This window comes from Salmo salar, chromosome ssa12, assembly GCF_905237065.1.
Source record: "Salmo salar chromosome ssa12, Ssal_v3.1, whole genome shotgun sequence".
In the NCBI taxonomy this organism is placed as follows: domain Eukaryota; kingdom Metazoa; phylum Chordata; class Actinopteri; order Salmoniformes; family Salmonidae; genus Salmo; species Salmo salar.
The window spans coordinates 85486476-85513652 of record NC_059453.1 but is presented as its reverse complement, the minus strand read 5'-3'; the positions used below and the strand labels follow the sequence as shown (position 1 = coordinate 85513652).

The window sequence follows — 27177 nt, the reverse complement described above, 5'->3', positions numbered from 1 at the left end:
CCTATTACTTGTGAAACGTCCTCCTAAATGGATTGAAAAATGCTCCTTTTCTGGAAAAGAAATTGACAGGCAGAGGGTTCAAGAAAATTACTTGCTCCTGGTGAGGCTCGAACTCACAACCTCGGCATTGCTTCGCTGCATACTGTTGTATAAGTACCACGCGCTAACCGATTGCGCCACAGGAGCTGTTAAAGGAACTCTCGCTGATCACCATATTTTGCAAAAAAAGAGGTATACGGTGTTTGGTTGAAGTCAGTTCTACAATTGAGCTTCCTGGCTAACTCAGTCGGTAGAGCACGAGACTCATATTCTCAGAGTCGTTGGTTTGACCCTTATGGTGGGCGATTTTTTTTATCCGCCGATGCACCAACTCACTTTGCAAACAGCCTTGCACTTGGACATTCGAGCAGGCTTGCCACCATGCATTGCTGACGTGTCAGGCTTAGCTGGTGATACAGGAGAATATGGGTTTGAATCCTAGCTGTGCCTGCACTCTGACCTGTTATCCTGATAAAGTACCTATTACTTGTGAAACGTCCTCCTAAATGGATTGAAAAATCCTCCTTTCAGGTACAAGAAATTGACAGGCAGAGGGTTCAAGAAAATTACTTGCTCCTGGTGAAGCTTGAACTCACAAACTCGGCATTGATTCACTGCATACTGTTGTATAAGTACCACACGCAATCCGATTGCGCCACAGGAGCCACTAAAAGCACTCTCGCTGATCACCATATTTTGCACAAACAGAGCTGTACGATTTTCGGTGCAAGTCAGTACTTCAATATAGCTTCCTGGCTACCTCAGTCGGTAGAGCAAGAGACGCAAAATATCAGATTCGTGGGTTCGAAGCACACCTTGAGTGCTTCTTTTCTCCGCCGAAGCACCAACTCACTTTGCAAATTGCCATCAGCTTGGACTTTCGAGCAGGCTTGCCACCATGCATTGCTGACGTGTCAGGCTTAGCTGGTGATACAGGAGAATATGGGTTTGAATCCTAGCTGTGCCTGCACTCTGACCTGTTATCCTAATAACGTACCTATTACTTGTGAAACGTCCTCCTAAATGGATTGAAAAATCCTCCTTTCAGGTACAAGAAATTGACAGGCAGAGGGTTCAAGAAAATTACTTGCTCCTGGTGAAGCTTGAACTCACAAACTCGGCATTGATTCACTGCATACTGTTGTATAAGTACCACACGCAATCCGATTGCGCCACAGGAGCCACTAAAAGCACTCTCGCTGATCACCATATTTTGCACAAACAGAGCTGTACGATTTTCGGTGCAAGTCAGTACTTCAATTTAGCTTCCTGGCTACCTCAGTCGGTAGAGCAAGAGACGCAAAATATCAGATTCGTGGGTTCGAAGCACACCTTGAGTGCTTCTTTTCTCCGCCGAAGCACCAACTCACTTTGCAAATTGCCATCAGCTTGGACTTTCGAGCAGGCTTGCCACCCTGCACTGCTGACGTGTCAGGCATTGCTGGTGATACAGGAGAATATGGGTTTGAATCATAGCTGTGCCTGCACTCTGACCGGTTATCCTGATAAAGTACCTATTACTTGTGAAACGTCCTCCTAAATGGATTGAAAAATGCTCCTTTTCTGGAAAAGAAATTGACAGGCAGAGGGTTCAAGAAAATTATTTGTTCCTGGTGAGGCTCGAACTCACAACCTCGGCATTGCTTCGCTGCATACTGTTGTATAAGTACCACGCGCTAACCGATTGCGCCACAGGAGCTGTTAAAGAAACTCTCGCTGATCACCATATTTTGCAAAAAAGAGGTATACGGTGTTCGGTCGAAGTCAGTTCTACAATTGAGCTTCCTGGCTAACTTAGTCGGTAGAGCACGAGACTCATATTCTCAGAGTCGTTGGTTTGACCCTTATGGTGGGCGATTTTTTTTATCCGCCGATGCACCAACTCACTTTGCAAACAGCCTTGCACTTGGACATTCGAGCAGGCTTGCCACCATGCATTGCTGACGTGTCAGGCTTAGCTGGTGATACAGGAGAATATGGGTTTGAATCCTAGCTGTGCCTGCACTCTGACCTGTTATCCTAATAACGTACCTATTACTTGTGAAACGTCCTCCTAAATGGATTGAAAAATCCTCCTTTCAGGTACAAGAAATTGACAGGCAGAGGCTTTAAGTAAGTGACTTGCTCCTGGTGAAGCTTGAACTCACAAACTCGGCATTGATTCACTGCATACTGTTGTATAAGTACCACACGCAATCCGATTGCGCCACAGGAGCCACTAAAAGCACTCTCGCTGATCACCATATTTTGCACAAACAGAGCTGTACGATTTTCGGTGCAAGTCAGTACTTCAATATAGCTTCCTGGCTACCTCAGTCGGTAGAGCAAGAGACGCAAAATATCTGATTCGTGGGTTCGAAGCACACCTTGAGTGCTTCTTTTCTCCGCCCGAAGCACCAACTCACTTTGCAAATTGCCATCAGCTTGGACTTTCGAGCAGGCTTGCCACCCTGCACTGCTGACGTGTCAGGCATTGCTGGTGATACAGGAGAATATGGGTTTGAATCATAGCTGTGCCTGCACTCTGACCGGTTATCCTGATAAAGTACCTATTACTTGTGAAACGTCCTCCTAAATGGATTGAAAAATGCTCCTTTTCTGGAAAAGAAATTGACAGGCAGAGGGTTCAAGAAAATTATTTGTTCCTGGTGAGGCTCGAACTCACAACCTCGGCATTGCTTCGCTGCATACTGTTGTATAAGTACCACGCGCTAACCGATTGCGCCACAGGAGCTGTTAAAGACACTCTCGCTGATCACCATATTTTGCACAAAAAGAGGTATACGGTGTTCGGTCGAAGTCAGTTCTACAATTGAGCTTCCTGGCTAACTCAGTCGGTAGAGCACGAGACTCATATTCTCAGAGTCGTTGGTTTGACCCTTATGGTGGGCGATTTTTTTTTATCCGCCGATGCACCAACTCACTTTGCAAACAGCCTTGCACTTGGACATTCGAGCAGGCTTGCCACCATGCATTGCTGACGTGTCAGGCTTAGCTGGTGATACAGGAGAATATGGGTTTGAATCCTAGCTGTGCCTGCACTCTGACCTGTTATCCTGATAAAGTACCTATTACTTGTGAAACGTCCTCCTAAATGGATTGAAAAATGCTCCTTTTCTGGAAAAGAAATTGACAGGCAGAGGCTTTAAGTAAGTGACTTGCTCCTGGTGAAGCTTGAACTCACAAACTCGGCATTGATTCACTGCATACTGTTGTATAAGTACCACACACAATCCGATTGCGCCACAGGAGCCACTAAAAGCACCCTCGCTGATCACCATATTTTGCACAAACAGAGCTGTACGATTTTCGGTGCAAGTCAGTACTTCAATATAGCTTCCTGGCTACCTCAGTCGGTAGAGCAAGAGACTCATAATATCAGATTCGTTGGTTCGAAGCACACCTTGAGTGGGCGTTCTTTTTCTCCGCCGAAGCACCAACTCACTTTGCAAACAGCCTTGCACTTGGACATTCGAGCAGGCTTGCCACCCTGCACTGCTGACGTGTCAGGCATAGCTGGTGATACAGGAGAATATGGGTTTGAATTATAGCTGTGCCTGCACTCTGACCTGTTATCCTAATAACGTACCTATTACTTGTGAAACGTCCTCCGAAATGGATTGAAAAATCCTCCTTTTCAGGAACAAGAAATTGACAGGCAGAGGCTTCAAGAAAATTACTTGCTCCTGGTGAAGCTTGAACTCACAAACTCGGCATTGATTCACTGCATACTGTTGTATAAGTACCACACACAATCCGATTGCGCCACAGGAGCCACTAAAAGCACTCTCGCTGATCACCATATTTTGCACAAACAGAGCTGTACGATATTTCGGTGCAAGTCAGTACTTCAATTGAGCTTCCTGGCTACCTCAGTCGGTAGAGCAAGAGACGCAAAATATCTGAGTCGTGGGTTCGAGCCACACCTTGAGTGGTTCTTTTCTCCGCCGAAGCACCAACTCACTTTGCAAATTGCCATCAGCTTGGACTTTTGAGCAGGCTTGCCACCCTGCACTGCTGACGTGTCAGGCATTGCTGGTAATACAGGAGAATATGGGTTTGAATCATAGCTGTGCCTGCACTCTGACCGGTTATCCTGATAAAGTACCTATTACCTGTGAAACGTCCTCCTAAATGGATTGAAAAATGCTCCTTTTCTGGAAAAGAAATTGACAGGCAGAGGGTTCAAGAAAATTACTTGCTCCTGGTGAAGCTTGAACTCACAAACTCGGCATTGATTCACTGCATACTGTTGTATAAGTACCACACGCAATCCGATTGCGCCACAGGAGCCACTAAAAGCACTCTCGCTGATCACCATATTTTGCACAAACAGAGCTGTACGATTTTCGGTGCAAGTCAGTACTTCAATATAGCTTCCTGGCTACCTCAGTCGGTAGAGCAAGAGACGCAAAATATCAGATTCGTGGGTTCGAAGCACACCTTGAGTGCTTCTTTTCTCCGCCGAAGCACCAACTCACTTTGCAAAGTGCCATCAGCTTGGACTTTCGAGCAGGCTTGCCACCATGCATTGCTGACGTGTCAGGCATAGCTGGTGATACAGGAGAATATGGGTTTGAATCATAGCTGTGCCTGCACTCTGACCGGTTATCCTGATAAAGTACCTATTACTTGTGAAACGTCCTCCTAAATGGATTGAAAAATGCTCCTTTTCTGGAAAAGAAATTGACAGGCAGAGGGTTCAAGAAAATTACTTGTTCCTGGTGAGGCTCGAACTCACAACCTCGGCATTGCTTCGCTGCATACTGTTGTATAAGTACCACGCGCTAACCGATTGCGCCACAGGAGCTGTTAAAGACACTCTCGCTGATCACCATATTTTGCAAAAAGAGGTATACGATGTTCGGTCGAAGTCAGTACTACAATTGAGCTTCCTGGCTAACTCAGTCGGTAGAGCACGAGACTCATAATCTCAGAGTCGTTGGTTTGACCCTTATGGTGGGCGATTTTTTTTTATCCGCCGATGCACCAACTCACTTTGCAAACAGCCTTGCACTTGGACATTCGAGCAGGCTTGCCACCCTGCACTGCTGACGTGTCAGGCTTAGCTGGTGATACAGGAGAATATGGGTTTGAATCATAGCTGTGCCTGCACTCTGACCTGTTATCCTAATAAAGTACCTATTACTTGTGAAACGTCCTCCTAAATGGATTGAAAAATCCTCCTTTTCTGGAAAAGAAATTGACAGGCAGAGGCTTCAAGAAAATTACTTGCTCCTGGTGAGGCTCGAACTCACAACCTCGGCATTGCTTCGCTGCATACTGTTGTATAAGTACCACGCGCTAACCGATTGCGCCACAGGAGCTATTAAAGACACTCTCGCTGATCACCATATTTTGCAAAAACAGAGCTATACGATGTTTCGGTCAAGTCAGTACTACAATTGAGCTTCCTGGCTACCTCAGTCGGTAGAGCACGAGACTCATATTCTCAGAGTCGTTGGTTTGACACCTTATGGTGGGCGATTTTTTTTATCCGCCGAAGCACCAACTCACTTTGCAAACAGCCTTGCACTTGGACTTTCGAGCAGGCTTGCCACCCTGCACTGCTGACGTGTCAGGCTTAGCTGGTGATACAGGAGAATATGGGTTTGAATCCTAGCTGTGCCTGCACTCTGACCTGTTATCCTGATAAAGTACCTATTACTTGTGAAACGTCCTCCTAAATGGATTGAAAAATCCTCCTTTTCTGGAAAAGAAATTGACAGGCAGAGGGTTCAAGAAAATTACTTGTTCCTGGTAAGGCTCGAACTCACAACCTCGGCATTGCTTCGCTGCATACTGTTGTATAAGTACCACGCGCTAACCGATTGCGCCACAGGAGCTGTTAAAGGAACTCTCGCTGATCACCATATTTTGCAAAAAAAGAGGTATACGGTGTTTGGTTGAAGTCAGTTCTACAATTGAGCTTCCTGGCTAACTCAGTCGGTAGAGCACGAGACTCATATTCTCAGAGTCGTTGGTTTGACCCTTATGGTGGGCGATTTTTTTTTATCCGCCGATGCACCAACTCACTTTGCAAACAGCCTTGCACTTGGACATTCGAGCAGGCTTGCCACCATGCATTGCTGACGTGTCAGGCTTAGCTGGTGATACAGGAGAATATGGGTTTGAATCCTAGCTGTGCCTGCACTCTGACCTGTTATCCTAATAACGTACCTATTACTTGTGAAACGTCCTCCTAAATGGATTGAAAAATCCTCCTTTCAGGTACAAGAAATTGACAGGCAGAGGCTTCAAGAAAGTTACTTGCTCCTGGTGAGGCTCGAACTCACAAACTCGGCATTGCTTCACTGCATACTGTTGTATAAGTACCACACGCAATCCGATTGCGCCACAGGAGCCACTAAAAGCACTCTCGCTGATCACCATATTTTGCACAAACAGAGCTGTACGATTTTCGGTGCAAGTCAGTACTTCAATTTAGCTTCCTGGCTACCTCAGTCGGTAGAGCAAGAGACGCAAAATCTCAGAGTCGTGGGTTCGAAGCACACCTTGAGTGCTTCTTTTCTCCGCCGAAGCACCAACTCACTTTGCAAATTGCCATCAGCTTGGACTTTCGAGCAGGCTTGCCACCCTGCACTGCTGACGTGTCAGGCATTGCTGGTGATACAGGAGAATATGGGTTTGAATCATAGCTGTGCCTGCACTCTGACCGGTTATCCTGATAAAGTACCTATTACTTGTGAAACGTCCTCCTAAATGGATTGAAAAATGCTCCTTTTCTGGAAAAGAAATTGACAGACAGAGGGTTCAAGAAAATTACTTGCTCCTGGTGAGGCTCGAACTCACAACCTCGGCATTGCTTCGCTGCATACTGTTGTATAAGTACCACGCGCTAACCGATTGCGCCACAGGAGCTGTTAAAGACACTCTCGCTGATCACCATATTTTGCACAAAAAGAGCTATACGATGTTCGGTCGAAGTCAGTACTACAATTGAGCTTCCTGGCTACCTCAGTCGGTAGAGCACGAGACTCATATTCTCAGAGTCGTTGGTTTGACCCTTATGGTGGGCGATTTTTTTTATCCGCCGATGCACCAACTCACTTTGCAAACAGCCTTGCACTTGGACTTTCGAGCAGGCTTGCCACCCTGCACTGCTGACGTGTCAGGCTTAGCTGGTGATACAGGAGAATATGGGTTTGAATCATAGCTGTGCCTGCACTCTGACCTGTTATCCTGATAACGTACCTATTACTTGTGAAACGTCCTCCTAAATGGATTGAAAAATCCTCCTTTTCTGGAAAAGAAATTGACAGGCAGAGGGTTCAAGAAAATTACTTGCTCCTGGTGAGGCTTGAACTCACAACCTCGGCATTGCTTCGCTGCATACTGTTGTATAAGTACCACGCGCTAACCGATTGCGCCACAGGAGCTGCTAAAAGACACTCTCGCTGATCACCATATTTTGCACAAACAGAGCTATACGATGTTTCGGTCGAAGTCAGTACTACAATTGAGCTTCCTGGCTACCTCAGTCGGTAGAGCAAGAGACTCATATTCTCAGAGTCGTTGGGTTTGACCCTTATGGTGGGCGATTTTTTTTTATCCGCCGAAGCACCAACTCACTTTGCAAACAGCCTTGCAGCTTGGACATTCGAGCAGGCTTGCCACCCTGCACTGCTGACGTGTCAGGCTTAGCTGGTGATACAGGAGAATATGGGTTTGAATCCTAGCTGTGCCTGCACTCTGACCTGTTATCCTGATAAAGTACCTATTACTTGTGAAACGTCCTCCTAAATGGATTGAAAAATCCTCCTTTTCTGGAAAAAGAAATTGACAGGCAGAGGGTTCAAGAAAATTACTTGCTCCTGGTGAGGCTCGAACTCACAACCTCGGCATTGCTTCGCTGCATACTGTTGTATAAGTACCACGCGCTAACCGATTGCGCCACAGGAGCTACTAAAGGCACTCTCGCTGATCACCATATTTTGCACAAACAGAGCTGTACGATGTTTCGGTGCAAGTCAGTACTACAATTGAGCTTCCTGGCTACCTCAGTCGGTAGAGCAAGAGACTCATATTCTCAGAGTCGTTGGTTTGACACCCTTATGGTGGGCTTTTTTTTTATCCGCCGAAGCACCAACTCACTTTGCAAACAGCCTTGCAGCTTGGACATTCGAGCAGGCTTGCCACCATGCACTGCTGACGTGTCAGGCTTAGCTGGTGATACAGGAGAATATGGGTTTGAATCCTAGCTGTGCCTGCACTCTGACCTGTTATCCTGATAAAGTACCTATTACTTGTGAAACGTCCTCCTAAATGGATTGAAAAATCCTCCTTTTCTGGAAAAGAAATTGACAGACAGAGGGTTCAAGAAAATTACGTGCTCCTGGTGAGGCTCGAACTCACAACCTCGGCATTGCTTCGCTGCATACTGTTGTATAAGTACCACGCGCTAACCGATTGCGCCACAGGAGCTGTTAAAGACACTCTCGCTGATCACCATATTTTGCACAAACAGAGGTATACGGTGTTCGGTTGAAGTCAGTACTACAATTGAGCTTCCTGGCTACCTCAGTCGGTAGAGCACGAGACTCATATTCTCAGAGTCGTTGGTTTGACCCTTATGGTGGGCGATTTTTTTATCCGCCGATGCACCAACTCACTTTGCAAACAGACTTGCGCTTGGACATTCGAGCAGGCTTGCCACCATGCATTGCTGACGTGTCAGGCTTAGCTGGTGATACAGGAGAATATGGGTTTGAATCCTAGCTGTGCCTGCACTCTGACCTGTTATCCTAATAACGTACCTATTACTTGTGAAACGTCCTCCTAAATGGATTGAAAAATCCTCCTTTTCAGGTACAAGAAATTGACAGGCAGAGGCTTCAAGTAAGTTACTTGCTCCTGGTGAGGCTCGAACTCACAAACTCGGCATTGCTTCGCTGCATACTGTTGTATAAGTACCACACGCAATCCGATTGCGCCACAGGAGCCACTAAAAGCACTCTCGCTGATCACCATATTTTGCACAAACAGAGCTGTACGATTTTCGGTGCAAGTCAGTACTTCAATATAGCTTCCTGGCTACCTCAATCGGTAGAGCAAGAGACGCAAAATATCAGATTCGTGGGTTTGAAGCACACCTTGAGTGCTTCTTTTCTCCGCCGAAGCACCAACGTTTCACTTTGCAAATTGCCATCAGCTTGGACTTTCGAGCAGGCTTGCCACCCTGCACTGCTGACGTGTCAGGCATTGCTGGTGATACAGGAGAATATGGGTTTGAATCATAGCTGTGCCTGCACTCTGACCGGTTATCCTGATAAAGTACCTGTTACTTGTGAAACGTCCTCCTAAATGGATTGAAAAATGCTCCTTTTCTGGAAAAGAAATTGACAGGCAGAGGGTTCAAGAAAATTACTTGCTCCTGGTGAGGCTCGAACTCACAACCTCGGCATTGCTTCGCTGCATACTGTTGTATAAGTACCACGCGCTAACCGATTGCGCCACAGGAGCTGTTAAAGACACTCTCGCTGATCACCATATTTTGCACAAAAAGAGGTATACGATGTTCGGTCGAAGTCAGTTCTACAATTGAGCTTCCTGGCTAACTCAGTCGGTAGAGCACGAGACTCATAATCTCAGAGTCGTTGGTTTGACCCTTATGGTGGGCGATTTTTTTTTATCCGCCGATGCACCAACTCACTTTGCAAACAGCCTTGCACTTGGACATTCGAGCAGGCTTGCCACCCTGCATTGCTGACGTGTCAGGCTTAGCTGGTGATACAGGAGAATATGGGTTTGAATCATAGCTGTGCCTGCACTCTGACCTGTTATCCTAATAACGTACCTATTACTTGTGAAACGTCCTCCTAAATGGATTGAAAAATCCTCCTTTCAGGTACAAGAAATTGACAGGCAGAGGCTTCAAGAAAATTACTTGCTCCTGGTGAGGCTTGAACTCACAAACTCGGCATTGCTTCACTGCATACTGTTGTATAAGTACCACGCGCAATCCGATTGCGCCACAGGAGCCACTAAAAGCACTCTCGCTGATCACCATATTTTGCACAAACAGAGCTGTACGATTTTCGGTGCAAGTCAGTACTTCAATATAGCTTCCTGGCTACCTCAATCGGTAGAGCAAGAGACTCAAAATATCAGATTCGTGGGTTCGAAGCACACCTTGAGTGCGTTCTTTTCTCCGCCGAAGCACCAACTCACTTTGCAAACTGCCATCAGCTTGGACTTTCGAGCAGGCTTGCCACCCTGCACTGCTGACGTGTCAGGCTTTGCTGGTGATACAGGAGAATATGGGTTTGAATCATAGCTGTGCCTGCACTCTGACCTGTTATCCTGATAAAGTACCTATTACTTGTGAAACGTCCTCCTAAATGGATTGAAAAATCCTCCTTTTCTGGAAAAGAAATTGACAGGCAGAGGGTTCAAGAAAATTACTTGCTCCTGGTGAGGCTCGAACTCACAACCTCGGCATTGCTTCGCTGCATACTGTTGTATAAGTACCACGCGCTAACCGATTGCGCCACAGGAGCTGTTAAAGGCACTCTCGCTGATCACCATATTTTGCACAAAAAGAGCTATACGATATTCGGTCGAAGTCAGTTCTACAATTGAGCTTCCTGGCTAGCTCAGTCGGTAGAGCACGAGACTCATATTCTCAGAGTCGTTGGTTTGACCCTTACGGTGGGCGATTTTTTTTTATCCGCCGATGCACCAACAGTTTCACTTTGCAAACAGCCTTGCGCTTGGACATTCGAGCAGGCTTGCCACCATGCATTGCTGACGTGTCAGGCATAGCTTGTGATACAGGAGAATTTGGGTTTGAATCCTAGCTGTGCCTGCACTCTGACCTGTTATCCTAATAAAGTACCTATTACTTGTGAAACGTCCTCCTGAATGGATTGAAAAATCCTCCTTTTCTGGAAAAGAAATTGACAGGCAGAGGGTTCAAGAAAGTTACTTGCTCCTGGTGAGGCTCGAACTCACAACCTCGGCATTGCTTCGCTGCATACTGTTGTATAAGTACCACGCGCTAATCCGATTGCGCCACAGGAGCCACTAAAAGCACTCTCGCTGATCACCATATTTTGCACAAACAGAGCTGTACGATTTTCGGTGCAAGTCAGTACTTCAATTTAGCTTCCTGGCTACCTCAGTCGGTAGAGCAAGAGACTCAAAATATCTGATTCGTGGGTTTGAAGCACACCTTGAGTGCGTTCTTTTCTCCGCCGAAGCACCAACTCACTTTGCAAATTGCCATCCGCTTGGACTTTCCAGCAGGCTTGCCACCCTGCACTGCTGACGTGTCAGGCATTGCTGGTGATACAGGAGAATATGGGTTTGAATCATAGCTGTGGCTGCACTCTGACCTGTTATCCTGATAAAGTACCTATTACTTGTGAAACGTCCTCCTAAATGGATTGAAAAATGCTACTTTTCTGGAAAATAAATTGACAGGCAGAGGGTTCAAGAAAGTTACTTGTTCCTGGTGAGGCTCGAACTCATAACCTCGGCATTGCTTCGCTGCATACTGTTGTATAAGTACCACGCGGTAACCGATTGCGCCACAGGAGCTGTTAAAGACACTCTCGCTGATCACCATATTTTGCACAAACAGAGCTTTAAGGTGTTCGGTCCAAGTCAGTAATACAATTGAGCTTCCTGGCTACCTCAGTCGGTAGAGCATGAGACTCATAATCTCAGAGTCGTTGCTTCGACCCTCATGGTGGGCGATTTTTTTTATCCGCCGATGCACCAACTCACTTTGCAAACAGCCTTGCGCTTGGACATTCGAGCAGGCTTGCCACCATGCATTGCTGACGTGTCAGGCTTAGCTGGTGATACAGGAGAATATGGGTTTGAATCCTAGCTGTGCCTGCACTCTGACCTGTTATCCTAATAACGTACCTATTACTTGTGAAACGTCCTCCTAAATGGATTGAAAAATCCTCCTTTTCTGGAAAAGAAATTGACAGACAGAGGGTTCAAGAAAATTACTTGCTCCTGGTGAGGCTCGAACTCACAACCTCGGCATTGCTTCGCTGCATACTGTTGTATAAGTACCACGCGCTAACCGATTGCGCCACAGGAGCTGCTAAAAGCACTCTCGCTGATCACCATATTTTGCACAAACAGAGCTGTACGATATTCGGTCCAAGTCAATACTACAATTTAGCTTCCTGGCTAGCTCAATCGGTAGAGCAAGATACTCATAATCTCAGATTCGTGGTTTTGACCACACCTTGGGCGCTTCTTTTCTCCGTCGAAGCACCAACAGTTTCACTTTGCAAACAGCCTCTGCGCTTGGACTTTCGAGCAGGCTTGCCACCCTGCATTGCTGACGTGTCAGGCAAACCTTGTGATACAGGAGAATTTGGGTTTGAATCATAGCTGTGCCTGCACTCTAACATGTTATCCTAATAAAGTACCTGTTACTTGTGAAACGTCCTCCTAAATGGATTGAAAAATCCTCCTTTCTGGAAAAAGAAATTGACAGGCAGAGGGTTCAAGAAAGTTACTTGCTCCTGGTGAGGCTCGAACTAACAACCTCGGCATTGCTTCGCTGCATACTGTTGTATAAGTACCACGCGCTAACCGATTGCACCACAGGAGCCACTAAAAGCACTCTCGCTGATCACCATATTTTGCACAAACAGAGCTGTACGATATTCGGTGCAAGTCAGTACCTCAATTGAGCTTCCTGGCTACCTCAGTTGGTAGAGCAAGAGACGCAAAATATCTGAGTCGTGGGTTCGAGCAACACCTTGAGTGCTTCTTTTCTCCGCCGAAGCACCAACTCACTTTGCAAATTGCCATCAGCACCCTGCACTGCTGACGTGTCAGGCATTGCTGGTGATACAGGAGAATATGGGTTTGAATCATAGCTGTGGCTGCACTCTGACCTGTTATCCTGATAAAGTACCTATTACTTGTGAAACGTCCTCCTAAATGGATTGAAAAATGCTACTTTTCTGGAAAATAAATTGACAGGCAGAGGGTTCAAGAAAGTTACTTGTTCCTGGTGAGGCTCGAACTCATAACCTCGGCATTGCTTCGCTGCATACTGTTGTATAAGTACCACGCGGTAACCGATTGCGCCACAGGAGCTGTCAAAGACACTCTCGCTGATCACCATATTTTGCACAAACAGAGCTTTAAGGTGTTCGGTCCAAGTCAGTAATACAATTGAGCTTCCTGGCTACCTCAGTCGGTAGAGCATGAGACTCATAATCTCAGAGTCGTTGGTTCGACCCTCATGGTGGGCGATTTTTTTATCCGCCGATGCACCAACTCACTTTGCAAACAGACTTGCGCTTGGACATTCGAGCAGGCTTGCCACCATGCATTGCTGACGTGTCAGGCTTAGCTGGTGATACAGGAGAATATGGGTTTGAATCCTAGCTGTGCCTGCACTCTGACCTGTTATCCTAATAACGTACCTATTACTTGTGAAACGTCCTCCTAAATGGATTGAAAAATCCTCCTTTTCTGGTAAAGAAATTGACAGACAGAGGGTTCAAGAAAATTACTTGCTCCTGGTGAAGCTCGAACTCACAACCTCGGCATTGCTTCGCTGCATACTGTTGTATAAGTACCACACGCAAACCGATTGCGCCACAGGAGCTGCTAAAAGAACTCTCGCTGATCACCATATTTTGCACAAACAGAGCTGTACGATTTTCGGTCCAAGTCAATACTACAATTTAGCTTCCTGGCTACCTCAGTCGGTAGAGCAAGATACTCAAAATCTCAGATTCGTGGGTTTGAACCACACCTTGAGCGCTTCTTTTCTCCGTCGAAGCACCAACAGTTTCACTTTGCAAACAGCCATCAGCTTGGACTTTCGAGCAGGCTTGCCACCCTGCACTGCTGACGTGTCAGGCATAGCTTGTGATACAGGAGAATTTGGGTTTGAATCATAGCTGTGCCTGCACTCTGACCTGTTATCCTAATAAAGTACCTATTACTTGTGAAACGTCCTCCTAAATGGATTGAAAAATCCTCCTTTTCTGGAAAAGAAATTGACAGGCAGAGGGTTCAAGAAAATTACTTGCTCCTGGTGAGGCTCGAACTCACAACCTCGGCATTGCTTCGCTGCATACTGTTGTATAAGTACCACGCGCTAACCGATTGCGCCACAGGAGCTGTTAAAGGCACTCTCGCTGATCACCATATTTTGCACAAACAGACCTATACGATATTCGGTCGAAGTCAATACTACAATTGAGGTACCTGGCTAGCTCAATCGGTAGAGCATGATACTCTTAATCTCAGGGTTGCGTTGCGTTTTGACCCACACGTTGGGCGATTCTTTTTCTCCGTCGAAGCACCAACAGTTTCACTTTGCAAACAGCCATCCGCTTGGACTTTCGAGCAGGCTTGCCACCCTGCATTGCTGACGTGTCAGGCTTACCTTGTGATACAGGAGAATTTGGGTTTGAATCCTAGCTGTGCCTGCACTCTGACATGTTATCCTAATAAAGTACCTGTTACTTGTGAAACGTCCTCCTAAATGGATTGAAAAATCCTCCTTTTCTGGAAAAGAAATTGACAGGCAGAGGGTTCAAGAAAATTACTTGCTCCTGGTGAGGCTCGAACTCACAACCTCGGCATTGCTTCGCTGCATACTGTTGTATAAGTACCACGCGCAAACCGATTGCGCCACAGGAGCCACTAAAAGCACTCTCGCTGATCACCATATTTTGCACAAACAGAGCTGTACGATATTCGGTGCAAGTCAATACTTCAATTTAGCTTCCTGGCTACCTCAATCGGTAGAGCATGAGACGCAAAATATCTGAGTCGTGGGTTCGACCCACACCTTGAGTGGTTCTTTTCTCCGCCCGAAGCACCAACAGTTTCACTTTGCAAATTGCCATCAGCTTGGACTTTCGAGCAGGCTTGCCACCCTGCACTGCTGACGTGTCAGGCATTGCTGGTGATACAGGAGAATTTGGGTTTGAATCATAGCTGTGCCTGCACTCTGACCTGTTATCCTGATAAAGTACCTATTACTTGTGAAACGTCCTCCTAAATGGATTGAAAAATCCTCCTTTTCTGGAAAAGAAATTGACAGGCAGAGGGTTCAAGAAAGTTACTTGTTCCTGGTGAGGCTCGAACTCATAACCTCGGCATTGCTTCGCTGCATACTGTTGTATAAGTACCACGCGGTAACCGATTGCGCCACAGGAGCTGTCGAAGACACTCTCGCTGATCACCATATTTTGCACAAACAGAGCTATACGATGTTCGGTCGAAGTCAGTAATACAATTGAGCTTCCTGGCTACCTCAGTCGGTAGAGCATGAGACTCATAATCTCAGAGTCGTTGCTTCGACCCTCATGGTGGGCGATTTTTTTTATCCGCCGATGCACCAACTCACTTTGCAAACAGCCTTGCGCTTGGACATTCGAGCAGGCTTGCCACCATGCATTGCTGACGTGTCAGGCTTAGCTGGTGATACAGGAGAATATGGGTTTGAATCCTAGCTGTGCCTGCACTCTGACCTGTTATCCTAATAACGTACCTGTTACTTGTGAAACGTCCTCCTAAATGGATTGAAAAATCCTCCTTTTCTGGAAAAGAAATTGACAGACAGAGGGTTCAAGAAAATTACTTGCTCCTGGTGAGGCTCGAACTCACAACCTCGGCATTGCTTCGCTGCATACTGTTGTATAAGTACCACGCGCTAACCGATTGCGCCACAGGAGCTGTTAAAGAAATTCTCGCTGATCACCATATTTTGCACAAACAGACCTGTACGATATTCGGTCCAAGTCAGTACTACAATTGAGCTACCTGGCTAGCTCAATCGGTAGAGCATGATACTCTTAATCTCAGATTCGTTGGTTTGACCCAACACGGTGGGCGATTCTTTTTCTCCGTCGAAGCACCAACAGTTTCACTTTGCAAACAGCCTCTGCGCTTGGACTTTCGAGCAGGCTTGCCACCCTGCATTGCTGACGTGTCAGGCATACCTTGTGATACAGGAGAATTTGGGTTTGAATCATAGCTGTGCCTGCACTCTGACCTGTTATCCTAATAAAGTACCTGTTACTTGTGAAACGTCCTCCTAAATGGATTGAAAAATCCTCCTTTTCTGGAAAAGAAATTGACAGGCAGAGGGTTCAAGAAAATTACTTGCTCCTGGTGAGGCTCGAACTCACAACCTCGGCATTGCTTCGCTGCATACTGTTGTATAAGTACCACGCGCAAACCGATTGCACCACAGGAGCCACTAAAAGCACTCTCGCTGATCACCATATTTTGCACAAACAGACCTGTACGATATTCGGTCCAAGTCAATACTACAATTGAGCTTCCTGGCTACCTCAATCGGTAGAGCATGATACGCAAAATATCTGGGTCGCGGTTTTGACCCACACCTTGAGTGGTTCTTTTCTCCGTCGAAGCACCAACAGTTTCACTTTGCAAACAGCCATCCGCTTGGACTTTCGAGCAGGCTTGCCACCCTGCACTGCTGACGTGTCAGGCATTCCTTGTGATACAGGAGAATTTGGGTTTGAATCATAGCTGTGCCTGCACTCTGACCTGTTATCCTAATAAAGTACCTATTACTTGTGAAACGTCCTCCTAAATGGATTGAAAAATCCTCCTTTTCTGGAAAAGAAATTGACAGGCAGAGGGTTCAAGAAAATTACTTGCTCCTGGTGAGGCTCGAACTCACAACCTCGGCATTGCTTCGCTGCATACTGTTGTATAAGTACCACGCGCTAACCGATTGCACCACAGGAGCCACTAAAGCAGACTCTCGCTGATCACCATATTTTGCACAAACAGACCTGTACGATATTCGGTCCAAGTCAGTACTACAATTGAGGTACCTGGCTACCTCAGTCGGTAGAGCAAGATACTCATAATCTCAGGGTCTGTCGGTTTCGACCCACACGTTGGGCGATTCTTTTCTCCGCCGAAGCACCAACTCACTTTGCAAACTGCCATCAGCTTGGACTTTCGAGCAGGCTTGCCACCCTGCACTGCTGACGTGTCAGGCATAGCTTGTGATACAGGAGAATATGGGTTTGAATCATAGCTGTGCCTGCACTCTGACCTGTTATCCTGATAAAGTACCTGTTACTTGTGAAACGTCCTCCTAAATGGATTGAAAAATCCTCCTTTTCTGGAAAAGAAATTGACAGGCAGAGGGTTCAAGAAAATTACTTTCTCCTGGTGAGGCTCGAACTCACAACCTCGGCATTGCTTCGCTGCATACTGTTGTATAAGTACCACGCGCTAACCGATTGCGCCACAGGAGCTGTTAAAGGAACTCTCGCTGATCACCATATTTTGCACAAACAGAGCTGTACGATATTCGGTCCAAGTCAATACTACAATTGAGCTTCCTGGCTACCTCAGTCGATAGAGCATGAGACTCTTAATCTCAGAGTCGTTGGTTCGACCCACACGGTGGGCGATTTTTTTTCTCCGCCGAAGCACCAACTTCACTTTGCAAACAGCCTTGCGCTTGGACTTTCGAGCAGGCTTGCCACCCTGCATTGCTGACGTGTCAGGCTTAGCTGGTGATACAGGAGAATTTGGGTTTGAATCCTAGCTGTGCCTGCACTCTGACCTGTTATCCTAATAACGTACCTATTACTTGTGAAACGTCCTCCTAAATGGATTGAAAAATCCTCCTTTTCTGGAAAAGAAATTGACAGGCAGAGGGTTCAAGAAAATTACTTGCTCCTGGTGAGGCTCGAACTCACAACCTCGGCATTGCTTCGCTGCATACTGTTGTATAAGTACCACGCGCTAACCGATTGCGCCACAGGAGCCAGTAAAAGCACTCTCGCTGATCACCATATTTTGCACAAACAGACCTTTACGATATTCGGTCCAAGTCAATACTTCAATTGAGGTACCTGGCTAGCTCAATCGGTAGAGCATGATACTCTTAATCTCAGGGTCGCGGTTTTGACCCACACCTTGGGTGCGATTCTTTTCTCCGCCGAAGCACCAACAGTTTCCATTTGCAAACAGCCATCTGCTTGGACTTTCGAGCAGGCTTGCCACCCTGCATTGCTGACGTGTCAGGCAAACCTTGTGATACAGGAGAATTTGGGTTTGAATCATAGCTGTGCCTGCACTCTAACATGTTATCCTAATAAAGTACCTGTTACTTGTGAAACGTCCTCCTGAATGGATTGAAAAATCCTCCTTTTCTGGAAAAGAAATTGACAGGCAGAGGGTTCAAGAAAATTACTTGCTCCTGGTGAGGCTCGAACTAACAACCTCGGCATTGCTTCACTGCATACTGTTGTATAAGTACCACGCGCTAACCGATTGCACCACAGGAGCCACTAAAAGCACTCTCGCTGATCACCATATTTTGCACAAACAGAGCTGTACGATATTCGGTGCAAGTCAGTACTTCAATTGAGCTTCCTGGCTGCCTCAGTCGGTAGAGCAAGAGACGCATATTCTCGGGTCGTTGGTTACGAGCCACACCTTGAGTGGTTCTTTTCTCCGCCGAAGCACCAACTCACTTTGCAAATTGCCATCAGCTTGGACTTTCCAGCAGGCTTGCCACCCTGCACTGCTGACGTGTCAGGCATTGCTGGTGATACAGGAGAATATGGGTTTGAATCATAGCTGTGCCTGCACTCTGACCTGTTATCCTGATAAAGTACCTATTACTTGTGAAACGTCCTCCTAAATGGTTTGAAAAATGCTCCTTTTCTGGAAAAGAAATTGAAAGGCAGAGGGTTCAAGAAAATTACTTTTCCTGGTGAGGCTCGAACTCACAACCTCTGCATTGCTTCGCTTCATACTGTTGTATAAGTACCACGCGCTAACCGATTGCGCTACAGGAGCTGTTAAAGGTACTCTCGCTGATCACCATATTTTGCACAAACAGAGCTATACGGTGTTCGGTCCAAGTCAGTACTACAATTGAGCTTCCTGGCTACCTCAGTCGATAGAGCATGAGACTCATAATCTCAGAGTCGTTGGTTCGACCCTCATGGTGGGCGATTTTTTTTATCCGCCGATGCACCAACTCACTTTGCAAACAGCCTTGCGCTTGGACATTCGAGCAGGCTTGCCACCATGCATTGCTGACGTGTCAGGCTTAGCTGGTGATACAGGAGAATATGGGTTTGAATCCTAGCTGTGCCTGCACTCTGACCTGTTATCCTAATAACGTACCTATTACTTGTGAAACGTCCTCCTAAATGGATTGAAAAATCCTCCTTTTCTGGAAAAGAAATTGACAGACAGAGGGTTCAAGAAAATTACTTGCTCCTGGTGAGGCTCGAACTCACAACCTCGGCATTGCTTCGCTGCATACTGTTGTATAAGTACCACGCGCTAACCGATTGCGCCACAGGAGCAGTTAAAGAAATTCTCGCTGATCACCATATTTTGCACAAACAGACCTGTACGATATTCGGACCAAGTCAATAATACAATTGAGGTACCTGGCTAGCTCAATCGGTAGAGCATGATACTCTTAATCTCAGGGTTGCGGTTTTGACCCACACGTTGGGCGATTCTTTTCTCCGTCGAAGCACCAACAGTTTCCATTTGCAAACAGCCATCTGCTTGGACTTTCGAGCAGGCTTGCCACCCTGCATTGCTGACGTGTCAGGCAAACCTTGTGATACAGGAGAATTTGGGTTTGAATCATAGCTGTGCCTGCACTCTAACATGTTATCCTAATAAAGTACCTGTTACTTGTGAAACGTCCTCCTGAATGGATTGAAAAATCCTCCTTTTCTGGAAAAGAAATTGACAGGCAGAGGGTTCAAGAAAATTACTTGCTCCTGGTGAGGCTTGAACTAACAACCTCGGCATTGCTTCGCTGCATACTGTTGTATAAGTACCACGCGCTAACCGATTGCACCACAGGAGCCACTAAAAGCACTCTCGCTGATCACCATATTTTGCACAAACAGACCTGTACGATATTCGGACCAAGTCAATATTACAATTGAGGTACCTGGCTAGCTCAATCGGTAGAGCATGATACTCTTAATCTCAGGGTTGCGGTTATGACCCAAACGTTGGGCGATTCTTTTTTCCGTCGAAGCACCAACAGTTTCCATTTGCAAACAGCCATCTGCTTGGACTTTCGAGCAGGCTTGCCACCCTGCATTGCTGACGTGTCAGGCAAACCTTGTGATACAGGAGAATTTGGGTTTGAATCATAGCTGTGCCTGCACTCTAACATGTTATCCTAATAAAGTACCTGTTACTTGTGAAACGTCCTCCTAAATGGATTGAAAAATCCTCCTTTTCTGGAAAAGAAATTGACAGGCAGAGGGTTCAAGAAAATTACTTGCTCCTGGTGAGGCTCGAACTAACAACCTCGGCATTGCTTCGCTGCATACTGTTGTATAAGTACCACGCGCTAACCGATTGCACCACAGGAGCCACTAAAAGCACTCTCGCTGATCACCATATTTTGCACAAACAGACCTGTACGATATTCGGACCAAGTCAATATTACAATTGAGGTACCTGGCTAGCTCAATCGGTAGAGCATGATACTCTTAATCTCAGGGTTGCGGTTATGACCCAAACGTTGGGCGATTCTTTTCTGCGTCGAAGCACCAACAGTTTCCATTTGCAAACAGCCATCCGCTTGGACTTTCGAGCAGGCTTGCCACCCTGCATTGCTGACGTGTCAGGCAAACCTTGTGATACAGGAGAATTTGGGTTTGAATCATAGCTGTGCCTGCACTCTAACATGTTATCCTAATAAAGTACCTGTTACTTGTGAAACGTCCTCCTAAATGGATTGAAAAATCCTCCTTTTCTGGAAAAGAAATTGACAGGCAGAGGGTTCAAGAAAATTACTTGCTCCTGGTGAGGCTCGAACTAACAACCTCGGCATTGCTTCGCTGCATACTGTTGTATAAGTACCACGCGCTAACCGATTGCACCACAGGAGCCACTAAAAGCACTCTCGCTGATCACCATATTTTGCACAAACAGAGCTGTACGATATTCGGTGCAAGTCAGTACTTCAATTGAGCGTCCTGGCTGCCTCAGTCGGTAGAGCAAGAGACGCAAAATATCTGGGTCGTGGGTTACGAGCCACACCTTGAGTGGTTCTTTTCTCCGCCGAAGCACCAACTCACTTTGCAAATTGCCATCAGCTTGGACTTTCCAGCAGGCTTGCCACCCTGCACTGCTGACGTGTCAGGCATTGCTGGTGATACAGGAGAATATGGGTTTGAATCATAGCTGTGCCTGCACTCTGACCTGTTATCCTGATAAAGTACCTATTACTTGTGAAACGTCCTCCTAAATGGTTTGAAAAATGCTCCTTTTCTGGAAAAGAAATTGAAAGGCAGAGGGTTCAAAGAAAATTACTTTTCCTGGTGAGGCTCAAACTCACAACCTTGTCATCGATTTGATGCATACTGATGTATAACTACTACACGCTAACGATTGCACCACAGGATCCATTAAAAACACTCTCACTGATCACCATATTTTGCACAAACAGAGCTGTTCGATATTCGAAACAAGTCATTAATATCATCGAGGTGCCTGGCTAGCTCAGTCGGTAGGGCATGAGACTCTTAATCTCAGGGTCGTGGGTTCGAGCCCCACGTTGGGCGGTCCTTTTCTCCGCCGAAGCACCAACTCACTTTGCAAACAGCCATTCGTTTGGACTTTCGAGCAGGCTTGCCACCCTGCATTGCTGAAGTGTCAGGCATAGCTGGTGATACAGGAGACTATGAATTTGAATCCTAGCTTTGCCTGCTCTCTGACATTTTATCTCAATGACGTACCTATTACTTATGAAACGTCCTCCTAAATGGCTGGAATAAATGCTCCTTTACTGGACAAGAAATAGATAAGCAGAGTGTTCAAGAAAAATACTTGCTCCTGGTGAGGCTCGAACTCACAACCTCGTCATCGATTTGCTGCATACTGATGTATAACTACCACACGCTAACGATTGCACCACAGGATCCATTAAAAACACTCTCACTGATCACCATATTTTGCACAAACAGAGCTGTTCGATATTCGAAACAAGTCATTAATATCATCGAGGTGCCTGGCTAGCTCAGTCGGTAGGGCATGAGACTCTTAATCTCAGGGTCGTGGGTTCGAGCCCCACGTTGGGCGGTCCTTTTCTCCGCCGAAGCACCAACTCACTTTGCAAACAGCCATTCGTTTGGACTTTCGAGCAAGCTTGCCACCCTGCATTGCTGAAGTGTCAGGCATAGCTGGTGATACAGAAGACTATGAATTTGAATCCTAGCTTTGCCTGCTCTCTGACATTTTATCTCAATGACATACCTATTACTTATGAAACGTCCTCCTAAATGGCTGGAATAAATGCTCCTTTACTGGACAAGAAATAGATAAGCAGAGTGTTCAAGAAAAATACTTGCTCCTGGTGAGGCTCAAACTCACAACCTTGTCATCGATTTGATGCATACTGATGTATAACTACTACACGCTAACGATTGCACCACAGGATCCATTAAAAACACTCTCACTGATCACCATATTTTTGCACAAACAGAGCTGTTCGATATTCGAACCAAGTCAATAAACTATTGAGATGCCTGGCTAGCTCAGTCGGTAGAGCATGAGACTCTTAATCTCAGGGTCGTGGGTTCGAGCCCCACGTTGGGCGCTCCTTTTCTCTGCCGAAGAACCAACTCACTTTGCAAACAGCCATTCGTTTGGACTTTCGAGCAGGCTTGCCACCCTGCATTGCTGAAGTGTCAGGCATTGCTGGTGATACAGAAGACTATGAATTTGAATCCTAGCTTTGCCTGCTCTCTGACATTTTATCTCAATGACATACCTATTACTTATGAAACGTCCTCCGAAATGGATTGAATAAATGCTCCTTTACTGGACAAGAAATAGATGAGCAGAGTGTTCAAGAAAAATACTTGCTCCTGGTGAGGCTCAAACTCACAACCTTGTCATCGATTTGATGCATACTGATGTATAAGTACCACACGCTAACGATTGCACCACAGGATCCATTAAAAACACTCTCACTGATCACCATATTTTGCACAAACAGAGCTGTTCGATATTCGAAACAAGTCAATAAACTATTGAGATGCCTGGCTAGCTCAGTCGGTAGAGCATGAGACTCTTAATCTCAGGGTCGTGGGTTCGAGCCCCACGTTGGGCGGGTCCTTTTCTCCGCCCGAAGCACCAACTCACTTTGCAAACTGCCATTCGTTTGGACTTTCGAGCAGGCTTGCCACCCTGCGTTGCTGAAGTGTCAGGCATAGCTGGTGACACAGAAGACTATGAATTTGAATCCTAGCTTTGCCTGCTCTCTGACATTTTATCTCAATGTCATACCTATTACTTATGAAACGTCCTCCTAAATGGCTGGAATAAATGCTCCTTTACTGGACAAGAAATAGATAAGCAGAGTGTTCAAGAAAAATACTTGCTCCTGGTGAGGCTCAAACTCACAACCTTGTCATCGATTTGATGCATACTGATGTATAACTACTACACGCTAACGATTGCACCACAGGATCCATTAAAAACACTCTCACTGATCACCATATTTTGCACAAACAGAGCTGTTCGATATTCGAAACAAGTCATTAATATCATCAAGGTTCCTGGCTAGCTCAGTCGGTAGAGCATGAGACTCTTAATCTCAGGGTCGTGGGTTCGAGCCCCACGTTGGGCGGTCCTTTTCTCCGCCCGAAGAACCAACTCACTTTGCAAACAGCCATTCGTTTGGACTTTCGAGCAGGCTTGCCACCCTGCATTGCTGAAGTGTCAGGCATAGCTGGTGATACAGAAGACTATGAATTTGAATCCTAGCTTTGCCTGCTCTCTGACATTTTATCTCAATGACATACCTATTACTTATGAAACGTCCTCCTAAATGGCTGGAATAAATGCTCCTTTACTGGACAAGAAATAGATAAGCAGAGTGTTCAAGAAAAATACTTGCTCCTGGTGAGGCTCAAACTCACAACCTTGTCATCGATTTGATGCATACTGATGTATAACTACTACACGCTAACGATTGCACCACAGGATCCATTAAAAACACTCTCACTGATCACCATATTTTGCACAAACAGAGCTGTTCGATATTCGAAACAAGTCATTAATCTCATCGAGGTGCCTGGCTAGCTCAGTCGGTAGAGCATGAGACTCTTAATCTCAGGGTCGTGGGTTCGAGCCCCACGTTGGGCGCTCCTTTTCTCCGCCGAAGCACCAACTCACTTTGCAAACTGCCATTCGTTTGGACTTTCGAGCAGGCTTGCCACCCTGCATTGCTGAAGTGTCAGGCATTGCTGGTGATACAGAAGACTATGAATTTGAATCCTAGCTTTGCCTGCTCTCTGACATTTTATCTCAATGACATACCTATTACTTATGAAACGTCCTCCTAAATGGCTGGAATAAATGCTCCTTTACTGGACAAGAAATAGATAAGCAGAGTGTTCAAGAAAAATACTTGCTCCTGGTGAGGCTCAAACTCACAACCTTGTCATCGATTTGATGCATACTGATGTATAACTACTACACGCTAACGATTGCACCACAGGATCCATTAAAAACACTCTCACTGATCACCATATTTTTGCACAAACAGAGCTGTTCGATATTCGAACCAAGTCAATAATATCATTGAGATGCCTGGCTAGCTCAGTCGGTAGAGCATGAGACTCTTAATCTCAGGGTCGTGGGTTCGAGCCCCACGTTGGGCACTCCTTTTCTCTGCCGAAGAACCAACTCACTTTGCAAACAGCCATTCGTTTGGACTTTCGAGCAGGCTTGCCACCCTGCATTGCTGAAGTGTCAGGCATTGCTGGTGATACAGAAGACTATGAATTTGAATCCTAGCTTTGCCTGCTCTCTGACATTTTATCTCAATGACATACCTATTACTTATGAAACGTCCTCCGAAATGGATTGAATAAATGCTCCTTTACTGGACTAGAAATAGATAAGCAGAGTGTTCAAGAAAAATACTTGCTCCTGGTGAGGCTCAAACTCACAACCTTGTCATCGATTTGATGCATACTGATGTATAACTACTACACGCTAACGATTGCACCACAGGATCCATTAAAAACACTCTCACTGATCACCATATTTTGCACAAACAGAGCTGTTCGATATTCGAAACAAGTCAATAAACTATTGAGATGCCTGGCTAGCTCAGTCGGTAGAGCATGAGACTCTTAATCTCAGGGTCGTGGGTTCGAGCCCCACGTTGGGCGGTCCTTTTCTCCGCCGAAGCACCAACTCACTTTGCAAACCGCCATTCGTTTGGACTTTCGAGCAGGCTTGCCACCCTGCGTTGCTGAAGTGTCAGGCATAGCTGGTGATACAGAAGACTATGAATTTGAATCCTAGCTTTGCCTGCTCTCTGACATTTTATCTCAATGACATACCTATTACTTGTGAAACGTCCTCCTAAATGGCTGGAATAAATGCTCCTTTACTGGACAAGAAATAGATAAGCAGAGTGTTCAAGAAAAATACTTGCTCCTGGTGAGGCTCAAACTCACAACCTTGTCATCGATTTGATGCATACTGATGTATAACTACTACACGCTAACGATTGCACCACAGGATCCATTAAAAACACTCTCACTGATCACCATATTTTGCACAAACAGAGCTGTTCGATATTCGAAACAAGTCATTAAATATCATCGAGGTGCCTGGCTAGCTCAGTCGGTAGAGCATGAGACTCTTAATCTCAGGGTCGTGGGTTCGAGCCCCACGTTGGGCGCTCCTTTTCTCCGCCGAAGCACCAACTCACTTTGCAAACAGCCATTCGTTTGGACTTTCGAGCAGGCTTGCCACCCTGCGTTGCTGAAGTGTCAGGCATAGCTGGTGATACAGAAGACTATGAATTTGAATCCTAGCTTTGCCTGCTCTCTGACATTTTATCTCAATGACATACCTATTACTTATGAAACGTCCTCCGAAATGGATTGAATAAATGCTCCTTTACTGGACAAGAAATAGATGAGCAGAGTGTTCAAGAAAAATACTTGCTCCTGGTGAGGCTCAAACTCACAACCTTGTCATCGATTTGATGCATACTGATGTATAACTACTACACGCTAACGATTGCACCACAGGATCCATTAAAAACACTCTCACTGATCACCATATTTTTGCACAAACAGAGCTGTTCGATACCTCTCGGTCGTGGGTTTGAGCCCCCACGTTGGGCGGTCCTTTTCTCCGCCCGAAGCACCAACTCACTTTGCAAACAGCCATTCGTTTGGACTTTCGAGCAGGCTTGCCACCCTGCGTTGCTGAAGTGTCAGGCATAGCTGGTGACACAGAAGACTATGAATTTGAATCCTAGCTTTGCCTGCTCTCTGACATCTTATCTCAATGTCATACCTATTACTTATGAAACGTCCTCCTAAATGGCTGGAATAAATGCTCCTTTACTGGACAAGAAATAGATAAGCAGAGTGTTCAAGAAAAATACTTGCTCCTGGTGAGGCTCAAACTCACAACCTTGTCATCGATTTGATGCATACTGATGTATAACTACTACACGCTAACGATTGCACCACAGGATCCATTAAAAACACTCTCACTGATCACCATATTTTGCACAAACAGAGCTGTTCGATATTCGAAACAAGTCATTAATATCATCGAGGTGCCTGGCTAGCTCAGTCGGTAGAGCATGAGACTCTTAATCTCAGGGTCGTGGGTTCGAGCCCCACGTTGGGCGGTCCTTTTCTCCGCCGAAGCACCAACTCACTTTGCAAACTGCCATTCGTTTGGACTTTCGAGCAGGCTTGCCACCCTGCGTTGCTGAAGTGTCAGGCATAGCTGGTGATACAGAAGACTATGAATTTGAATCCTAGCTTTGCCTGCTCTCTGACATTTTATCTCAATGACATACCTATTACTTATGAAACGTCCTCCTAAATGGCTGGAATAAATGCTCCTTTACTGGACAAGAAATAGATAAGCAGAGTGTTCAAGAAAAATACTTGCTCCTGGTGAGGCTCAAACTCACAACCTTGTCATCGATTTGATGCATACTGATGTATAACTACTACACGCTAACGATTGCACCACAGGATCCATTAAAAACACTCTCACTGATCACCATATTTTGCACAAACAGAGCTGTTCAATATTCGAAACAAGTCAATAATATCATCGAGGTGCCTGGCT

General features: G+C 45.9%; 32 non-coding genes across 32 annotated transcripts; 1 reads left to right on the top strand and 31 right to left on the bottom strand.

Moving 5' to 3' along the window:
* Positions 1-92: 92 nt before the first annotated feature.
* trnai-uau (transfer RNA isoleucine (anticodon UAU)) lies at positions 93-186 on the bottom strand. Its single transcript has 2 exons — positions 149-186; positions 93-128 (listed from the first exon to the last, which is right to left on the bottom strand). It is a non-coding gene; the product is annotated as a tRNA-Ile (tRNA).
* Positions 187-1644: 1458 nt separating this feature from the next.
* trnai-uau (transfer RNA isoleucine (anticodon UAU)) lies at positions 1645-1738 on the bottom strand. Its single transcript has 2 exons — positions 1701-1738; positions 1645-1680 (listed from the first exon to the last, which is right to left on the bottom strand). It is a non-coding gene; the product is annotated as a tRNA-Ile (tRNA).
* A 941-nt stretch (positions 1739-2679) lies between these two features.
* trnai-uau (transfer RNA isoleucine (anticodon UAU)) lies at positions 2680-2773 on the bottom strand. The gene is made up of 2 exons: positions 2736-2773; positions 2680-2715 (listed from the first exon to the last, which is right to left on the bottom strand). It is a non-coding gene; the product is annotated as a tRNA-Ile (tRNA).
* A 1982-nt stretch (positions 2774-4755) lies between these two features.
* Positions 4756-4849, bottom strand: trnai-uau (transfer RNA isoleucine (anticodon UAU)). The gene is made up of 2 exons: positions 4812-4849; positions 4756-4791 (listed from the first exon to the last, which is right to left on the bottom strand). It is a non-coding gene; the product is annotated as a tRNA-Ile (tRNA).
* Positions 4850-5272: 423 nt separating this feature from the next.
* On the bottom strand, positions 5273-5366 carry trnai-uau (transfer RNA isoleucine (anticodon UAU)). The gene is made up of 2 exons: positions 5329-5366; positions 5273-5308 (listed from the first exon to the last, which is right to left on the bottom strand). It is a non-coding gene; the product is annotated as a tRNA-Ile (tRNA).
* Positions 5367-5791: 425 nt separating this feature from the next.
* On the bottom strand, positions 5792-5885 carry trnai-uau (transfer RNA isoleucine (anticodon UAU)). Its single transcript has 2 exons — positions 5848-5885; positions 5792-5827 (listed from the first exon to the last, which is right to left on the bottom strand). It is a non-coding gene; the product is annotated as a tRNA-Ile (tRNA).
* Positions 5886-6310: 425 nt separating this feature from the next.
* trnai-uau (transfer RNA isoleucine (anticodon UAU)) lies at positions 6311-6404 on the bottom strand. The gene is made up of 2 exons: positions 6367-6404; positions 6311-6346 (listed from the first exon to the last, which is right to left on the bottom strand). It is a non-coding gene; the product is annotated as a tRNA-Ile (tRNA).
* A 423-nt stretch (positions 6405-6827) lies between these two features.
* On the bottom strand, positions 6828-6921 carry trnai-uau (transfer RNA isoleucine (anticodon UAU)). Its single transcript has 2 exons — positions 6884-6921; positions 6828-6863 (listed from the first exon to the last, which is right to left on the bottom strand). It is a non-coding gene; the product is annotated as a tRNA-Ile (tRNA).
* A 424-nt stretch (positions 6922-7345) lies between these two features.
* trnai-uau (transfer RNA isoleucine (anticodon UAU)) lies at positions 7346-7439 on the bottom strand. Its single transcript has 2 exons — positions 7402-7439; positions 7346-7381 (listed from the first exon to the last, which is right to left on the bottom strand). It is a non-coding gene; the product is annotated as a tRNA-Ile (tRNA).
* A 430-nt stretch (positions 7440-7869) lies between these two features.
* On the bottom strand, positions 7870-7963 carry trnai-uau (transfer RNA isoleucine (anticodon UAU)). Its single transcript has 2 exons — positions 7926-7963; positions 7870-7905 (listed from the first exon to the last, which is right to left on the bottom strand). It is a non-coding gene; the product is annotated as a tRNA-Ile (tRNA).
* Positions 7964-8390: 427 nt separating this feature from the next.
* On the bottom strand, positions 8391-8484 carry trnai-uau (transfer RNA isoleucine (anticodon UAU)). The gene is made up of 2 exons: positions 8447-8484; positions 8391-8426 (listed from the first exon to the last, which is right to left on the bottom strand). It is a non-coding gene; the product is annotated as a tRNA-Ile (tRNA).
* Positions 8485-8908: 424 nt separating this feature from the next.
* Positions 8909-9002, bottom strand: trnai-uau (transfer RNA isoleucine (anticodon UAU)). Its single transcript has 2 exons — positions 8965-9002; positions 8909-8944 (listed from the first exon to the last, which is right to left on the bottom strand). It is a non-coding gene; the product is annotated as a tRNA-Ile (tRNA).
* A 426-nt stretch (positions 9003-9428) lies between these two features.
* On the bottom strand, positions 9429-9522 carry trnai-uau (transfer RNA isoleucine (anticodon UAU)). Its single transcript has 2 exons — positions 9485-9522; positions 9429-9464 (listed from the first exon to the last, which is right to left on the bottom strand). It is a non-coding gene; the product is annotated as a tRNA-Ile (tRNA).
* A 425-nt stretch (positions 9523-9947) lies between these two features.
* Positions 9948-10041, bottom strand: trnai-uau (transfer RNA isoleucine (anticodon UAU)). The gene is made up of 2 exons: positions 10004-10041; positions 9948-9983 (listed from the first exon to the last, which is right to left on the bottom strand). It is a non-coding gene; the product is annotated as a tRNA-Ile (tRNA).
* A 424-nt stretch (positions 10042-10465) lies between these two features.
* On the bottom strand, positions 10466-10559 carry trnai-uau (transfer RNA isoleucine (anticodon UAU)). The gene is made up of 2 exons: positions 10522-10559; positions 10466-10501 (listed from the first exon to the last, which is right to left on the bottom strand). It is a non-coding gene; the product is annotated as a tRNA-Ile (tRNA).
* Positions 10560-10988: 429 nt separating this feature from the next.
* Positions 10989-11083, bottom strand: trnai-uau (transfer RNA isoleucine (anticodon UAU)). The gene is made up of 2 exons: positions 11045-11083; positions 10989-11024 (listed from the first exon to the last, which is right to left on the bottom strand). It is a non-coding gene; the product is annotated as a tRNA-Ile (tRNA).
* Positions 11084-12025: 942 nt separating this feature from the next.
* On the bottom strand, positions 12026-12119 carry trnai-uau (transfer RNA isoleucine (anticodon UAU)). The gene is made up of 2 exons: positions 12082-12119; positions 12026-12061 (listed from the first exon to the last, which is right to left on the bottom strand). It is a non-coding gene; the product is annotated as a tRNA-Ile (tRNA).
* Positions 12120-12546: 427 nt separating this feature from the next.
* trnai-uau (transfer RNA isoleucine (anticodon UAU)) lies at positions 12547-12640 on the bottom strand. The gene is made up of 2 exons: positions 12603-12640; positions 12547-12582 (listed from the first exon to the last, which is right to left on the bottom strand). It is a non-coding gene; the product is annotated as a tRNA-Ile (tRNA).
* A 917-nt stretch (positions 12641-13557) lies between these two features.
* On the bottom strand, positions 13558-13651 carry trnai-uau (transfer RNA isoleucine (anticodon UAU)). The gene is made up of 2 exons: positions 13614-13651; positions 13558-13593 (listed from the first exon to the last, which is right to left on the bottom strand). It is a non-coding gene; the product is annotated as a tRNA-Ile (tRNA).
* A 427-nt stretch (positions 13652-14078) lies between these two features.
* trnai-uau (transfer RNA isoleucine (anticodon UAU)) lies at positions 14079-14172 on the bottom strand. The gene is made up of 2 exons: positions 14135-14172; positions 14079-14114 (listed from the first exon to the last, which is right to left on the bottom strand). It is a non-coding gene; the product is annotated as a tRNA-Ile (tRNA).
* Positions 14173-14604: 432 nt separating this feature from the next.
* trnai-uau (transfer RNA isoleucine (anticodon UAU)) lies at positions 14605-14698 on the bottom strand. The gene is made up of 2 exons: positions 14661-14698; positions 14605-14640 (listed from the first exon to the last, which is right to left on the bottom strand). It is a non-coding gene; the product is annotated as a tRNA-Ile (tRNA).
* A 946-nt stretch (positions 14699-15644) lies between these two features.
* trnai-uau (transfer RNA isoleucine (anticodon UAU)) lies at positions 15645-15738 on the bottom strand. Its single transcript has 2 exons — positions 15701-15738; positions 15645-15680 (listed from the first exon to the last, which is right to left on the bottom strand). It is a non-coding gene; the product is annotated as a tRNA-Ile (tRNA).
* A 430-nt stretch (positions 15739-16168) lies between these two features.
* On the bottom strand, positions 16169-16262 carry trnai-uau (transfer RNA isoleucine (anticodon UAU)). The gene is made up of 2 exons: positions 16225-16262; positions 16169-16204 (listed from the first exon to the last, which is right to left on the bottom strand). It is a non-coding gene; the product is annotated as a tRNA-Ile (tRNA).
* A 427-nt stretch (positions 16263-16689) lies between these two features.
* Positions 16690-16783, bottom strand: trnai-uau (transfer RNA isoleucine (anticodon UAU)). Its single transcript has 2 exons — positions 16746-16783; positions 16690-16725 (listed from the first exon to the last, which is right to left on the bottom strand). It is a non-coding gene; the product is annotated as a tRNA-Ile (tRNA).
* A 426-nt stretch (positions 16784-17209) lies between these two features.
* Positions 17210-17303, bottom strand: trnai-uau (transfer RNA isoleucine (anticodon UAU)). The gene is made up of 2 exons: positions 17266-17303; positions 17210-17245 (listed from the first exon to the last, which is right to left on the bottom strand). It is a non-coding gene; the product is annotated as a tRNA-Ile (tRNA).
* Positions 17304-17728: 425 nt separating this feature from the next.
* trnai-uau (transfer RNA isoleucine (anticodon UAU)) lies at positions 17729-17822 on the bottom strand. Its single transcript has 2 exons — positions 17785-17822; positions 17729-17764 (listed from the first exon to the last, which is right to left on the bottom strand). It is a non-coding gene; the product is annotated as a tRNA-Ile (tRNA).
* A 429-nt stretch (positions 17823-18251) lies between these two features.
* trnai-uau (transfer RNA isoleucine (anticodon UAU)) lies at positions 18252-18345 on the bottom strand. The gene is made up of 2 exons: positions 18308-18345; positions 18252-18287 (listed from the first exon to the last, which is right to left on the bottom strand). It is a non-coding gene; the product is annotated as a tRNA-Ile (tRNA).
* A 940-nt stretch (positions 18346-19285) lies between these two features.
* On the bottom strand, positions 19286-19379 carry trnai-uau (transfer RNA isoleucine (anticodon UAU)). The gene is made up of 2 exons: positions 19342-19379; positions 19286-19321 (listed from the first exon to the last, which is right to left on the bottom strand). It is a non-coding gene; the product is annotated as a tRNA-Ile (tRNA).
* Positions 19380-19806: 427 nt separating this feature from the next.
* trnai-uau (transfer RNA isoleucine (anticodon UAU)) lies at positions 19807-19900 on the bottom strand. Its single transcript has 2 exons — positions 19863-19900; positions 19807-19842 (listed from the first exon to the last, which is right to left on the bottom strand). It is a non-coding gene; the product is annotated as a tRNA-Ile (tRNA).
* A 427-nt stretch (positions 19901-20327) lies between these two features.
* Positions 20328-20421, bottom strand: trnai-uau (transfer RNA isoleucine (anticodon UAU)). The gene is made up of 2 exons: positions 20384-20421; positions 20328-20363 (listed from the first exon to the last, which is right to left on the bottom strand). It is a non-coding gene; the product is annotated as a tRNA-Ile (tRNA).
* Positions 20422-20848: 427 nt separating this feature from the next.
* On the bottom strand, positions 20849-20942 carry trnai-uau (transfer RNA isoleucine (anticodon UAU)). Its single transcript has 2 exons — positions 20905-20942; positions 20849-20884 (listed from the first exon to the last, which is right to left on the bottom strand). It is a non-coding gene; the product is annotated as a tRNA-Ile (tRNA).
* A 3707-nt stretch (positions 20943-24649) lies between these two features.
* Positions 24650-24722, top strand: trnak-cuu (transfer RNA lysine (anticodon CUU)). The gene has a single exon. It is a non-coding gene; the product is annotated as a tRNA-Lys (tRNA).
* Positions 24723-27177: the final 2455 nt, after the last annotated feature.